The following is a 14,468-nucleotide window of genomic DNA, read 5'->3' as shown; positions in this document are numbered from 1 at the left end:
AATTGTAACTCATAAAATTTGAATAATCATTATGAGAACTATTAGAAATTTATTATTTGACAAATCCTTTTCAGTGTATTTAAGATTTCTTGAATTCTTTGGTCTTAGATTTCAGATATATATTAAATCATGAAAAAATATGTAAAATGTTTTTATTGCTCCTTCAATGAAGGAAAAAAACAGAAAATGACATTTTTTTTCAAATTTACTTCATAAAATAAGGAGTTTTAAAAATATCCATGAATCTACCAAGTAGTCAGGAAAAGATAAAATGTCAAATGATTTCTATTATTTTGTGAAGACCAAGAGACTCAAAGATAGTCACCATCTTTTCAAGACTGGGATAACATTGAACCTATGATTTCATTAATGTTTGGAACCTGTGATGAGGAAACTCCTACCAATGCAGGTCAGCAAATCCTCTGCAACTTTTCCACTTTAAAATATTGTTGGGAGAGGGTGGATTTTGAGAGGCTAAAAAACAGGATTTCAAAGTAAATACATATCAGTCAGTACTTGAAAACCCACGTCTCTCTGGCTCACAGATTCAACCAAAACACAACCCTCCCACTACATATTTTAACATAGATCTCATGTTTCTGAAGCATTTGGTCAGGCTAAAAGACTAATAACCAAACTGGAAGAAAACTTCTTTATTGCTTAATAAAAGTGAGAAATTCAAATTAGATGCATTGTATTTCAGAGTTATAATCAATGTCTTTGCAGATGAAAAAACTGAGCCTAAGAGAGTGATTTCAGTAACAGTAAATAAACTTTATTAAGTGACTACTATCTACAAGGTTTTGTGCTACATCCTGGAAATAGACTGTTGTTGTTTGTTGTTTGTCCTTTCTTGAAGAAGACCATGACATCTGGGATGTGATTCCATGCAATGAATTGGATTTGAATGAGGGGCGTGTTGGTGCTAAGTCACCAGCCTCACTTTCTCCTCTGGAATCATCTAGGACCAGTGGCCAGATATGTATCAGGAGATGGCAGAACGCTCACAAAGAACCTGAAAAATAGTGATAGGAACATGGGGTGGAAAGGGTACTTTTGGCTTCCAATTTCAAAGAGAAGAGAGAAGATGCCAATCCCACTTCAGAATGCTGAAAGAAAAGACTGTGACAAGAGGCTGATATAAGAACAGTTCATTATCTCTTTTATGTCCCTACTTTGGGCATCCTGTTCTAGAGACTTTGAGAAACTTTTTCTTGGGTAACATCTGGTACTCTCACTCTTGGTTAAGTTGAGTTGTCTTGCTCCTTGTGGGAGGGTTCCTTCACTTTGTACTATTTGCTGCCTCTTCTCCTTTGCATACTTTCTCTGATTTCTGCTTTGTTTTAGTTTGGATAAATAGATTTCTCTGTCATTTGCCATGTGAATTCCTCAAAGACTAGTAGTTGTGAAAAAGGGATCAAGGCTTAGATATAAAATTTGGGGGTCCTCATTAAAGAAACCATGATTAAAAGTTAGAATTTGAAAATTACATCCTCTAGACACATACTATTTAAGGGAGAGAAATTCTAGCCTGGTATTTCTCTCTGAAGAGAGTAGAATGATCTGTGTCTGGATCTCAACAGCCTACTTCCCCTCCTGCAAGAATTAAAGTTTGGGGGCACCTAGATAGAGCAGTGGATAGCTCACTGGCCCTGGAGTCAGGAGTACCGGAGTTCAAATCCGGCCTCAGAAACTTAATAATTACCTAGCTGTGTGGCCTTGGGCAAGCCACTTTACCCCTTGCAAAAAAAAAGTTAAAGTCTTCCTAGGAGAAAGGAGAAGGAAGAAAAGGCTAGAGAGTTCTATTATACTTTCCTTCAAATCACAACACCGCTTCTACATAAGGGGGGCAGCCCTCACAACATAATGATAAAGTGTACAAGAAGCATGGTCTAGCTGATATGAGAATTAGTCAGAATTAGAAAGTTCCAGGTTCAGGCTTCTGATCCATACTGGGTCTGTGACTCTAAGCAAGTCATTTGATTTTTTCATGTCCCATGAATTCTTTATGACTGAGATGCATTGACAGAAGGAATGCTTCACTGGGAAGGGCCCACATAGAAGACATCACTGGTCTGATTGCCACAATCCTCCCCATACCTACAAACATAAGAATGTAATGCCTAAGTAATATTTAAAGATTTCTGGTTAGGAAGATTACACAGTTTCTTGCTATAAGAATAACTAGTCTATACAGCTCTGCATCTGAGAGTGTTACCAACTGACAAAAGACATCAACCTGTCTCAGTGGCATAATTTTCATCCTTGATATCTACCTCAACTTGCCAAACATCCTAATTCCCCTCATTTCTAGCTTAATAAGCCTGGGAAAGAATCTGAGGTCACTCATTTATCTATTTTCTTATTTAAAGGCTAAACAGTCCTAGGTTCTTAACTTTTTTTCTCTTGATCTTTTCATGTTCCTTTCCAAACTTTTAAAATTGTGTTCACAAAAAATTAGTTTCTTAGTGATTTCTGAATAAATCTCATTCTCTTTAGTTTAGTTCATTTGTGATTTTCTGAATTATAGACTCATAGCATCAATCACCCACTCATGAGGGGATCTTCTACAAGTATTCTAAGACCTATTATTAAATGTGATCTTTGCAAATTATTTATGAAAACTGAATTATTATAAACAGCTTATTTAATTAAAAATAATAAAAATGTATTTGCTATGAGTAAAAGTTGCATTCTTTGCTTTTCACATTCCTGTATGTGTATGTATATTTCAGTGAATTCCTATTACTAAAATTTATATTTTAAAAGATTTTTGATAAACAATCATATTTAGATCCTGGGTTAATATTACCAAAAGTCTAACATATGCTAATTTTCTATTTAGTTAAGAACTTGTTTCTACTTCTTCCTATCTGAAAAAAAAATCAAATTCAGTAACTTTAGCTAAATTGGTCTACATATACTAGAATTACTTAAGGAGATTTCATCTGATTAAACCTAAGTTCTATAATCAGTGCCTAGAAGGATTTTGGGGGCAGCTGGCAATGGATGGAGAGTTGGGTCCTTCAGTCAAGCCTAACTTCATATTTTACTCAGATACTTACTAGATGTGTACCTCTGAGTCATTCTTAACCTGTTTGCCTCAGTTTCCTCCACATAAATGAACTGAAGAAACTGAAGAAGGAAATGGAAAACCACACAACATCTTTGCCAAGGAAACCCCAAATGTGGTCACAAAGAGTCAAATACAACTAAAAACAACTGAACATATTCTCATGAATGTTAATCATATGACTCATTTTCTTGCATTCCTTAGTAATAGAATAATAATATCCTCACAAAAGATACTGATGAGGATGATGTTGTTGATGATAATAATATTAATACACTCGATTTATAAGAGATTTGACTACTCTACCACTGACAATTTCTATTAGCTCTGTGTTCATTGGCAAATTAGCCTCTCTAATTTCACATTTCTCATTCAAAAAATGAGAATAATACTACCTTTTAGGATTGCAATAAAACACCTAAGTATGTAAAATATTTCAAAATACTATAGCAATTTCAATAGTTGCCATGACTATCATTTCATTTGACTTCCCTGTAATGATATGAAAGGCAGGACCTCCTTTTTCAAGCTAAGGAACCAAGTTCTCATGACTAGTAAATTGCCGGGTTGGAATATGAGCATGTGTTCTGGCTCTAGGATTGATATTCTTTCCACACCACTATAGGCTCACAAAAATTTTTTTTTAAATGTCAGTGGAATTAATTCTATAGAGAACATAATATTGAATACTGGACCCTTTGTTGCCCTGAGAGTGTTTCAAAACACTTGAAATTAGGATAAAATAACAAGAGGGCATTGAATCATGCTAGGAAAAAAGATTAAAAGCAGTAAAGAAGGAAAATGATTTCATTTATTTATTTTCAGAGTACCTTGTGCCAAATAAGGCTTAAGAAATATTGATTAAATAAGTGAATGAATGAATCTACAGTGTCTCATAATTTCATCGCAAAATGACAGGGAGAAAGAGAAGGAACAATGGTTATATTTGGTTCTTCACCCTAGGGATCATTAGCCATATTTGTCATGAGTGTGACAACTCAAGGTTATATACTTTATGATTGCAATATACTTTACCTAAATTCTCTCATTTAATCCTCAAAAACAGCCATGTGAGGTAGTATCATCCCTGTTTTACAGAATGAAAAGCTGAGTCTTTGTTCCAAGTCACAAATCTATCCGGAGGACTAAAATACATGCAATTATAAATTTGCACTTGATCTTAGCCAAATGGTAGAGGGAAGTCTTAGAGTCTTGAGACATAAAGTTCACAGCATTCAAGTACTCCTCTGAAGTATCTCTTGGAATTTTTTACTAAATAGAAAAGGAATTCATGCACAAATAGATAATAGTCAATAGCAAAGCAAATTGAAATGAATATCTCCACATGTGTGTATATATATATATATATATATATATATATATATATAATATTATGTTTAGATAGATAGAAAAATAGAGGTTTTCTCTTTTCAGTTTAGAGAGTAAGACTTTTTTTCCTGCATGGATGCCACATCTACTAATGAAATTTCCATAGAGGAGAGAGAACAAGGCAACTGAAGCTGTCCAAATCCCTAGTGGTAGCTTACTGAAGTGGCTGTACATTAGAGAACAGAGGATATAAATCCAAAGAAATGGTTGTGGGATGTGGGCAAGATTTAGGCATGAGAGTTTACTTGCTTTCCCTAATTCCCCATACCCCAACTGGCTACTTCCATCTTCGTTTTGCCACTGCCTTGACAAAGGACAAAGGACAAAGCACAAACCTGGTGGAAAAGATTCTGTTGGTAATGCAACAGCTATTACCAAGCAGAAAAAAGCAGGAGAAGACAAATAATTTGAGGAAACATTTTTCTCCTTCCTTTTCCTCTCAAAGAGGGAGCAAGGAAATAGAATAAATTATGGAATGGCACTTATCTAGATAGAACCTAGTGTGTGCCAGGCTAAGCATACTTTACAAATCCCTGATTTGATTTGCCTGAAACTCTGAGAGATGAGTGTTCTCTTCACTCCCATTTTATAGATGAGGAAACTGAGCTAAAGAAAAATGAAATGATTGGTCCAATGTCAAACAACTAGTGATGGTCTGAGGATGGATTATTCTGCCTCCTTAACAAAATCAGATTTCTAACGTTCTTGCACCCTCCCCCACCCATATAAAGTGCTCATCTGAAGATATCATGTGCAAATAAAACCAAATGAGACGCCCTCACACTAATCACCACCCCCCCACCAAATATTTATTGTTACCTTGGCTAAAATACCCATAAAACACAATCAGTTCAGAGAGTACAAAAGGCTTCTATTTCTCCCAAACTTCAAAATAAATTGTTTTAAATTGATGCATACATTCATTTGTACTTAGTTCCTGTTACTTAATTGAAACAAATGTTCCGATGACACTTGACATCCCATGGGGTGGTAAACAGAATGAAATGCCTATTTCCAAATTCAGGATTCCTAGCGAATTTGAATTCCAAAGAACTTTTTATGGTGAACCCAGAGAAGTTTCTGGTCATGAATAAATGTACCAATATCCTGGAAAACTCTATTTTTAATCCTAGACATTAGCAGAATGATCTGTGTGCCAACCTCATTCCTCAAACCCCCAGCCCTAAGTAATTACATTGTATGCTTCAGACAGTTTCAGAATGTCAAGTAAATAACTATGTCGCTGTATTATGGTATATCTTTGATTGTCCTTATGGTAAATCACTTTCAAATAAACTTTAGTTGACTTATTTACTGACAATTCAGTTTTCAAACTAGCACATTCACAAGAGGAGCAGAATAAATGAGCTAATTTGTAAAAGAGCAGAAGAGATTTACAGAATACATGTGACCCAAACTTATATCATTGTCCTTTGTGTGCCAAGAAAATAACAGACCCTGCAAGTGGTCTTGTTATCCATGTCTGTGAGTGTGGATAAGCAGATCAAAGGGAGTGGCAGTGCTTTGCTGGCAGTGATCTTGTGAAGACCGACCCCTTCTTTGTTGCAGGCTATAGGGATGATGAGCCTTTGTTACCTTTACCTCGTTAGCTCACCAGCTGAACAACCCAGACCATAATGAGCAGCTCTGCCTTTGATTGTTGTATACATTTTTCCATCAGCTGCTGGTTCCGAACAGTTCATGGGGTTACGATATTCTTTGAAATTGTACTTTTGTTGTATCCTTGCCCTGTATCTTTTGTCTTCTCTACTGCTGCCAAATGAGAAATAGTCCATGTTTATCTTCAATAGTCTCTTAGAGTGCCCCTTCTCCTTATCCCCTGAGTGATCATCCAAGGATGATAATTACCTGTAGGCTGTCTATGGTCTACAATCCAAATGGAATTTATTTCTGGATGTGGGGAATTTGGGAATTTGTTTTAATTGATAATGTATATTTTTTCCAGGGTTTTGTTTTTCCTTTGTATTCCTCCCCTCTTAATTCAGAGTTGAGGGAGGGAAGAGGAGGAAAAAAAATAATCATTTGTTAATTGGAAAAAAATTAAAAATTTAAAAATCCTAATGTTACCCTCTGTCACCAAAATCTTAACAGAGATACATTCACACATACACATACAAACACAGACACCCCTTCTCTACTCACTCCTCCATTTCACTGACACCTGTCCTATGGTATTTCCCTTCAGCATACAGTGTCTTAACTAGCTCATCTAAGAAACTAATTTGTAATGGGGAAGAGCAAGGCAAGATGACTGGCTAAGTGTTTTGAAGGCAGTGCCCACAGCAGGGATCTTAAATTCATATGTAGATCTTTGTCTCTTGTTCAGAAAAATGTGCCAAAAGATTATTAAGTATACTTAGATAGCAGTGCTACAATTTAACATATGGTCTAAACTTAAAAAGAAATACGGAATTTAACAACTGGGGGACTTTGAAATCAGAAAGAAGTTGATGCAAAGTTTATGGGCAGGTCAAGTTATTTAGGGTCCCTTTGATCATTTATGTAGCCGATCACTGACTGACCATGCACACAGAACTGTCCTGCCCATCTCCCATGACCCTGTTAGAACAAGGAATCTGGATCATGAGATTGATCTCAGGTGTGGTACAGTGAGATATAAGAGTTTGATGAGAATACCACAAGGATCAGAAGCATAAGATTTGTTAATAATAAAATCACAAACCAAAACCATCAAAATCCAACAAATAATAATATAGATATCAAGAGTTAACATTGATGTATTTCAGGTATGCCAAACGCTTTACAAATAAAATCTCATTTTATTCTCACAGCAACCCTAGGAGATACACATTATTATTATCCCCATTTCACAGATGAGGAAAATTAGATAGCCGTGTTAATGGACTTGCCTAGGATCATTTAGTTATTAAATAACTGATGCAGGATTTGAAATCAGGTCTTTCTCTGATCAAATCCAAAACTCTAGGCACAATGCCTAGTGAAGATTCTCTTGTGAAGTCAAATGGTAGTTCATAAAATCTTTCATTCAGGAAAGGCCTAAGATGAGCAGGAACTCACATGTTCCCCCTTTCAGCTATATGGCTGCATGAGCCTGTGAGAGGGAGGAAGGGGAAGGACATCACTGTCTGTCAAAAGTATAATTCACAGAAGTCCAAAGAGAGAGGTTACAGAACTTTTTCCTTCCTCTTCCAAGGGAAGTCTGAATATTTAGTTGCAAAGGTCGAGAATGGAAGGTTATTGGGAATAGGTTTGGGGGCAAGGTTATCCCAGACCAGACTGGCTTTTCTTAGCACTGTTTTCTTCAGTTTGGGGTTAGAGCCTCCCACTAATGCATTGGCCCTGCCTCCCCACACAGCTTGATTGGTTGCAGCTGCTATTGTCACTGACAGTAGATATGGCCCTGTCAGCTCCTCACATTAAGCATCTGATGTTATCCAGACTCTGCTCGTGATGATATAAGGGCTATGTGTCTTGGCTTTGTTTGTGTTCCCTAATCACCAACAAAAATAGATCATATGCGTTATTAATGACATTGTTTCAAGAGGAAGGCTTTAATGGAGGTACTTGTCTCATGATTCTAAAGAAGACTCAGATCTAGCCTTGTTTCTCAGACCTCCAAGAAGATAACATTTATTTAGTTAGCACCTTCTTTCTATCAGTACAGTGCTTATAGATTCCAAACTCCTCCATATGAATTTTATGAGTTTATAGTATGGGAAATAACTCTGGTCAAATATTCAGTCAAATCCCTGTGCAAAAAGGGCACATCATCAACTATTTTATTTATGTATATTAAAGAAGATATAGATAAGCATTTGTCAATATTTTTGACTCACTAGAGTACAAATAAGGGTGTATTGACAATTGCCATATGAAAAACATTTTGTTTCATTTGAGAGATCCTAGTTTAAGGGTTCAGTTTATATTAGGAGGCATCCTACATTCAGAGTACTATATTGTTTTCTCTATTTAAAGGAGATTCAACTGAATTTCAAAACAATGACAAGTTCAAGATCACAGTTATTAAGATTTCAGACTATATCTTCTGACTTCAAGCTTAATTTCTTTCCTTTATACTAAATTATCTCTCCTCTAACCTTTTAGTGATCAACTTTTCTTTTGAGTTTAATACAGAACAAATTGCTCTTTTATTCAATATCACTTCATATTATTGACAAAACATTTCCTAGATCCAGGTTCAATTCATTATTAAGACAGATCTAGAGTTGGAAGGGGGGACCTTTCAGTTGGAAGGAAACTGAAAAAGGATTTAGGAAATGGATATAGTTAAAGAAACTAAAGAGAACAGAAGCACAATGATTTGTCCAGGGTCACATATCTAGTTAAGTATCTAAGACTGGAGTCAGATCTTCCCAATTCCAGGGTCAGAACTCTATCCAATAGGCTACCTAGCTGCTTCACATAATAAAGATCAGAGTGAGATAAAAGCTCAAGTTCCTTCACTAAAAAGACATTGATATTCCACTGTACCATGATACCTGCTCAATTATGTTGAGTTTCTCACAAGGAAATCATTTTAGTATCTTAATTTTTAAAAATATGTATATATTCATTGAAGTTTATTTTTCATGTTCCACAAATATGAATCTGTACAGTTGCTCTGCTATTTGCTCTTGAAGAGGAGTATGAAATCAGGGATGTGATGTGGTGTCACAACTGACACGGCACAGGACTGATAGATTCCTAATCTGACTTATTATTTAAAGTTATGATTGTGCTTGGTGGGGGAGGGAGAGGGGAAGAGAGGAGAACAATAGCTAAAGGTGTGGTTTTTGAATCATTTCAGTCATGTCATCTATGTTGTCATATTTGGGATTTTCATTGCAAAGATCTTGGAATAGTTTTCCATTTCCTTCTTAAACTAATTTAATAGATGAGGAACTGAGGAATACATGGTTAAATGACTTCCAGGTTCACACAACTAGTAAGTGTCTGAGACTAGATTGAAATTCAGTTCTTCCTGACTCCAAGCTCTATCCAGTGTGCCCCTGGCTGCCCTAAAGTAATGAGACTAAAGGGATTATTCTAGGCTCCAAATTAAGAAGATACTGCCAGACCTGCAATTCTTTGGCAGATTGGGTGAACTCTCCTTCCCTGATGCACCCCACTGCCACTTGTAAGTGGCAACCTCGCACCCATGTTCTGTAAAGTACACCTCTACCACCAGAGAATACCTTCTGTGCCAGCTCCCTCAGATGCACACAATTCCATTTACTACTGAACTTTTTATGTAAAGTTGGACAAAGTCTTGATTCACTAAATTGGCACATGGTCCCATCAGTTGGGAAGATCTAAGTACAAATCCGTCCTTAGACATTTCCCAGCTGTGTGACCTTGGTCAAGTCATTTAACTTCTCTCTGTCTCAATTGATTCTATTATAAATGGGTATAATAGTGGCATCTACCTTCCAGGATAGTTGGGAGAATCATATCAGATTAGCATGCCAGCTGCTATATAATAGGAGTCTAATAAATAAATACTTGTCTTCACTCTTCCTTCTTTGTTTCAGTTCCTGCATTTGCAAAATAAAAGTTTTAAAGTGTTTTAGGCCCAAGAGCTAGGGAAAAATCTGAAGAACAAAAATTGTTCTCCTTATGGCATAGATTAATAACATATTCAAAGGTCTCTTTAGCTAGTATCTATGAAGATTATTCATCCAGAAATGACTGCAAGAAGGACCACAAACTCCTTCTCTATCACACTTCTCACAGGGTTGGAGCAATGTGATACTAGATACTTTTGATCATTTTGGTTATTAACATAAATTAGAATACAATAGCCTCTTTATGATTTCATCGGAATGTTAAAAATCATGATTTCTGATGGTTATTTACTTGCTCTAGTGTTTCTTATTATAATCATAAGGATGTGATTTCATAAAATTGATTAAAACAACATATTGAGAAGAGAGCACAGGAAAATATAATCACAACCAAGAAAATGATATTTTTTTTCCTGGGATAATCATGGGTGCTATAAGAGGAGAGGTTAAGAGGAGTTGCCATATAATGATTACAACATAATTTGGCATGTAAAGGATTCAAAATGACAAAAAAGAAAAAAAAACACAGGAACATCATTAAAAATAAAAGAAGAGAAGCCAAGCTGTCCTATTGGTTGGTATCAGTTCCTCTCCACGTATGGCATATATTGAATGGTATAACAGAATTGAAGCATCCAAGATATCCTACCTTTCCTGTGGTATGAAGCTGTTCTAAGAATCTCAGGAAAGAGAATTTTTTCCAACTGGTAAGTAAGAAAGTGAGAACAAAGATTTCATCTGTTTTTAACAACAGGATTTTTTTTACAGTTTTCAGATCTATAAAAGGGATGAATAAATGAACAAAGAAAAGAGAAAATACCTCTTTTTTAAATAGATTACTGAATTAATCTTGAGTATTGTAACATTTACTTATGTGCTGTGCAGTATCTTATAGACAGATCTAAAGACAAATGCTTCTGAAACCCCAAACAGAAACTGGCTTCCTCTTACAAAATTTCTAATTCTTCTATCAGTTTTCATTGATTTTTCTTCAGTAGTTTCAAAACTCTGCCATGTGAATTCATAAAGTTCTAACCATGGTGCATTTAATGATGGTCTTCAATCACTGAACCATTACATCCAAGAGTAAGACTCCCAACACTTTATATATCTCTACTTATAAATTTTGGATTTCAATAGGATCTGATTTGAATAGGTCCTCTGTACCCACAACATTTAGCATTGACAAACATGTGGTAATGATGCTATATTTATTTGCTTTTCCATGTAAATCACATATTCCAGGGTATGCCAATGATAACAATCATAACTTTAGTTGTGTAGTAGCAGAGTCATTAAGGAGATTATTCAATGAAACCTCAAATGTGATTGAGGGAATAAAGGCAAAAGACAATAATAGTATGAAAATAATGATTTGCACCTAGGAAAAGAAAACTTTTTAATTAAGGTCTTACCTAAATAAAAAAGTTAGTTTTATTTACCCAAACATTCATCCTTCTTACAAAAAACATTTATTTTGACAGTCCATTTCCACATTCCACACTGCATTGTCTAGTATTATCTGTCTTACATTGTTCCATTCATGACTTGAGAATTCAACATTCTTTAGGGAAAGACGTTGTTATTCCTTGGCACAATTTCTTCTATTGTGAACAGCCACGTACACTCAGGGCATTACATAAATAGTATTATATATCCAGTGTTTTAGATTCAATGACTTTGATATTAGTAAAATGAAGCTGTGCCTGTGTAGACCAAGGGTCATGGGTCATTGATGCAAATACGTGCCAGGTCAACTCACTCTAATTTACTGAACATTAGTGCCCCATTTTTTGCTTCCTATGGGTATACAGCATAGGATCATAGAAAGTCACTGAGTCCAATGTCTTAATTTTTACAGAAAAGTAAACTGAGGCCCAGACAGATGAAGTGGTTTGTTCATTTTACACAGATAGTAAGGAACAGCAATTGGATTTGAACACAGAACAAGTTATATGACTCCAAGTCCATGATGCCATTGTACATGATGAAAAGCACTTATAAACCAAGAGTCTATTAATGAAATAGTGAAATCAACTAGATGGCAATGGCTGTGGTTGATAAAGAAATGGAGGTACAATTCAACTCCATTAAATAATTTGAACCATTAAGGGAAGAAAAAAATTTGTATGGATCAGCAGTATTCATTGATACTATGATTTTTGCTTAAATAAAAGGGAGACTAAATTCAAAGATAGAAGGAAATGGAAAGGATGCAATAGAGAGGAAAAGAATGACAAATCTGTAGAAGGAAAAGACAAATGTTAAAAACCAAGGTCTCTAAGGAAGTGAAAAGAAAGAAGAGGTTGGGGAAAACAAATATTTATTAAATATTCCTTATGTAGCAGGATCTATGCAATATTCACTAATATTACCTCAATTCATTCTCATAACCCTACACCCATTCCCATTATACAGTTAAGGAAAGTAAAAAAGGCAATGGTTAAATAATTTGTCCTTGATCATATAACTAATAAGTGTCTGAGGCTAGATCTGAAGTCACATCTTTTGATCTCTACTGTCAATTAGATCAGAGAAAGAGGGACATCAAACACTTATAAACTTCCAGAAAGGGTGAATGCAGAGATTCAAAACCTAACTCAATTTGATCCATCAAAACTGATGACTTGAAAACAATACTGTTCTTGCTCACTTTGTTTTGTTTAGTCTGAATTAAAATCCAGTCAGAATTAAATGGTCACATACTCCCTGCAACTGTGTCCTAGCTCACGGATACCTGGGGAACCTTGATCCAGTTTGTAGGACTTCCATCACTAAATATATCCCGTTATGCTAAATGAAGCTTTCATTATTACTTAAATTCCTTTGAGGATGTGCATTGATCTTTCAAATTCAGCTCTTCCTACAGTATTTGCCCTGGGGAACCTCTATGGAAGCATGATTTTTTCCCTCCAATATTATGATGCTTCATTAATATTTTTTTCACCTTTCTTTTCCCATAAATCTATACACTTCTTCAGAAAAAAGCTTTTAAGATCACAAAGGACCTTTGATTGCATATAATCTATATTTAGTACTTTGAAAGCATTGCTAGGCAGGTGCACTGTTGCTCTTGAAGTATGTCTCAGAGAGCAATTAATAGACCATATACCTTGATCGATGTGAAGTGGGAATTAATGCCTATAATTCTGATGCTAAAACACTTTCAGATCAGACTACACTGCTTCCTATTAGAGTGATGATTCCTTATTTTAGAGGTTTCATATAAAACAACTCTCCAAATATTTTACTCCTTAAATTTAAAAAAGGTAACAATGATGCCACTAGATATAATATAGAGGTTTTTAACATTTAGTCCATAAACTTATTAAAAACATTTGATATCTGTATTTCAAAATCATTGACTTCTTTCATAATCCCATGAATTTTATTTTATGCATTTAAAAACACTTCTGAAAAGAAATCTGTGGGCTTCACCAGTCTGGCCAAGAGGTAGGTTCATGATGAAAAATATACTTTAAAAAAATCCTTGTATAGTTTATTTTGGGCAATCCCCAAAGAGGATTGTACAAAATGATTTTAAAATTGGCTAAGAAATGAATTTTTGCCCTTATATCAGGTATTGGGATGATCTGAGAATTCACATTTCAAACATATTATACTATAAATAACTGACTAATGAAAATGTGATATATTGTCCAATTTTATCCAATCCCATTCTTAAGTATTATTTCCCTCTTAGAAAAAGATATTATAAAAAACAAATTTAAGTGCAATTGTTAACATTGCCTTCATTATGTGACAGATGACTGCATGGTATTCTCAAAAGAACATTGGATTTGGGGGCAGGACTTAGTTTCAAATTCTGCATCTGTCATTTTCTACTTTTGTGACTTTTGACCAATCACATAACCCTTTCTGTATCTGCTCCCTCATCAATACATACAGGATATATTACAAATAATTTTTTTGAGTTCACTGTCAAGGGCAACAAAAATGAATGAAAAATGCCTATATCCCAAAGAAAGAAGAAAAGGACTCATACGTACAACAGTGATAGCAGCTTTATCTGTAGTGGCAAAGAACTGAAAAATTCAGGGTGTCCATCAACTGGAAAATGGCTAAAATAATTATGGTATATGAATATTATGGAATACTATTATTCTATAAGAAATTATGAAATAAACAATCTTAGAGAAATCTGAGAACTTGTATAAATATAGACATAAGTAAATGAGCAATACTAGAAGAACAATTTAGATAGTAATATCAACACTGTAGAGAAAAAAAGAATCATATAGGAAGGAAAATTTGAAGTGGTAGAATCTGTAGCTATGAAATCAGAGAATCACTGAAGATGAGACTGTCTTATAATGCTGTTTGCAAATATTAAAAAATGCAAATATTGTCAGTTCTCATTTATTTCATGACTCAGAGTTAAAAGGGATCAGAGAAATAATATAGACCAGTAATTTCAT

General features: G+C 34.9%; 1 protein-coding gene across 4 annotated transcripts in view; it reads right to left on the bottom strand.

Annotated features, from left to right (window-relative positions):
• The window catches only part of PDE4D (phosphodiesterase 4D), a 1,222,901-nt gene that overhangs the window by 693,200 nt on the left and 515,233 nt on the right, over positions 1-14,468 (bottom strand). The window lies entirely within an intron of this gene.

The sequence above is a fragment of the Macrotis lagotis genome, chromosome X (genome assembly GCF_037893015.1).
Source record: "Macrotis lagotis isolate mMagLag1 chromosome X, bilby.v1.9.chrom.fasta, whole genome shotgun sequence".
In the NCBI taxonomy this organism is placed as follows: domain Eukaryota; kingdom Metazoa; phylum Chordata; class Mammalia; order Peramelemorphia; family Peramelidae; genus Macrotis; species Macrotis lagotis.
The sequence above is the reverse complement of the archived record's forward strand: the minus strand, read 5'-3'. Positions and strand labels throughout refer to the sequence as shown.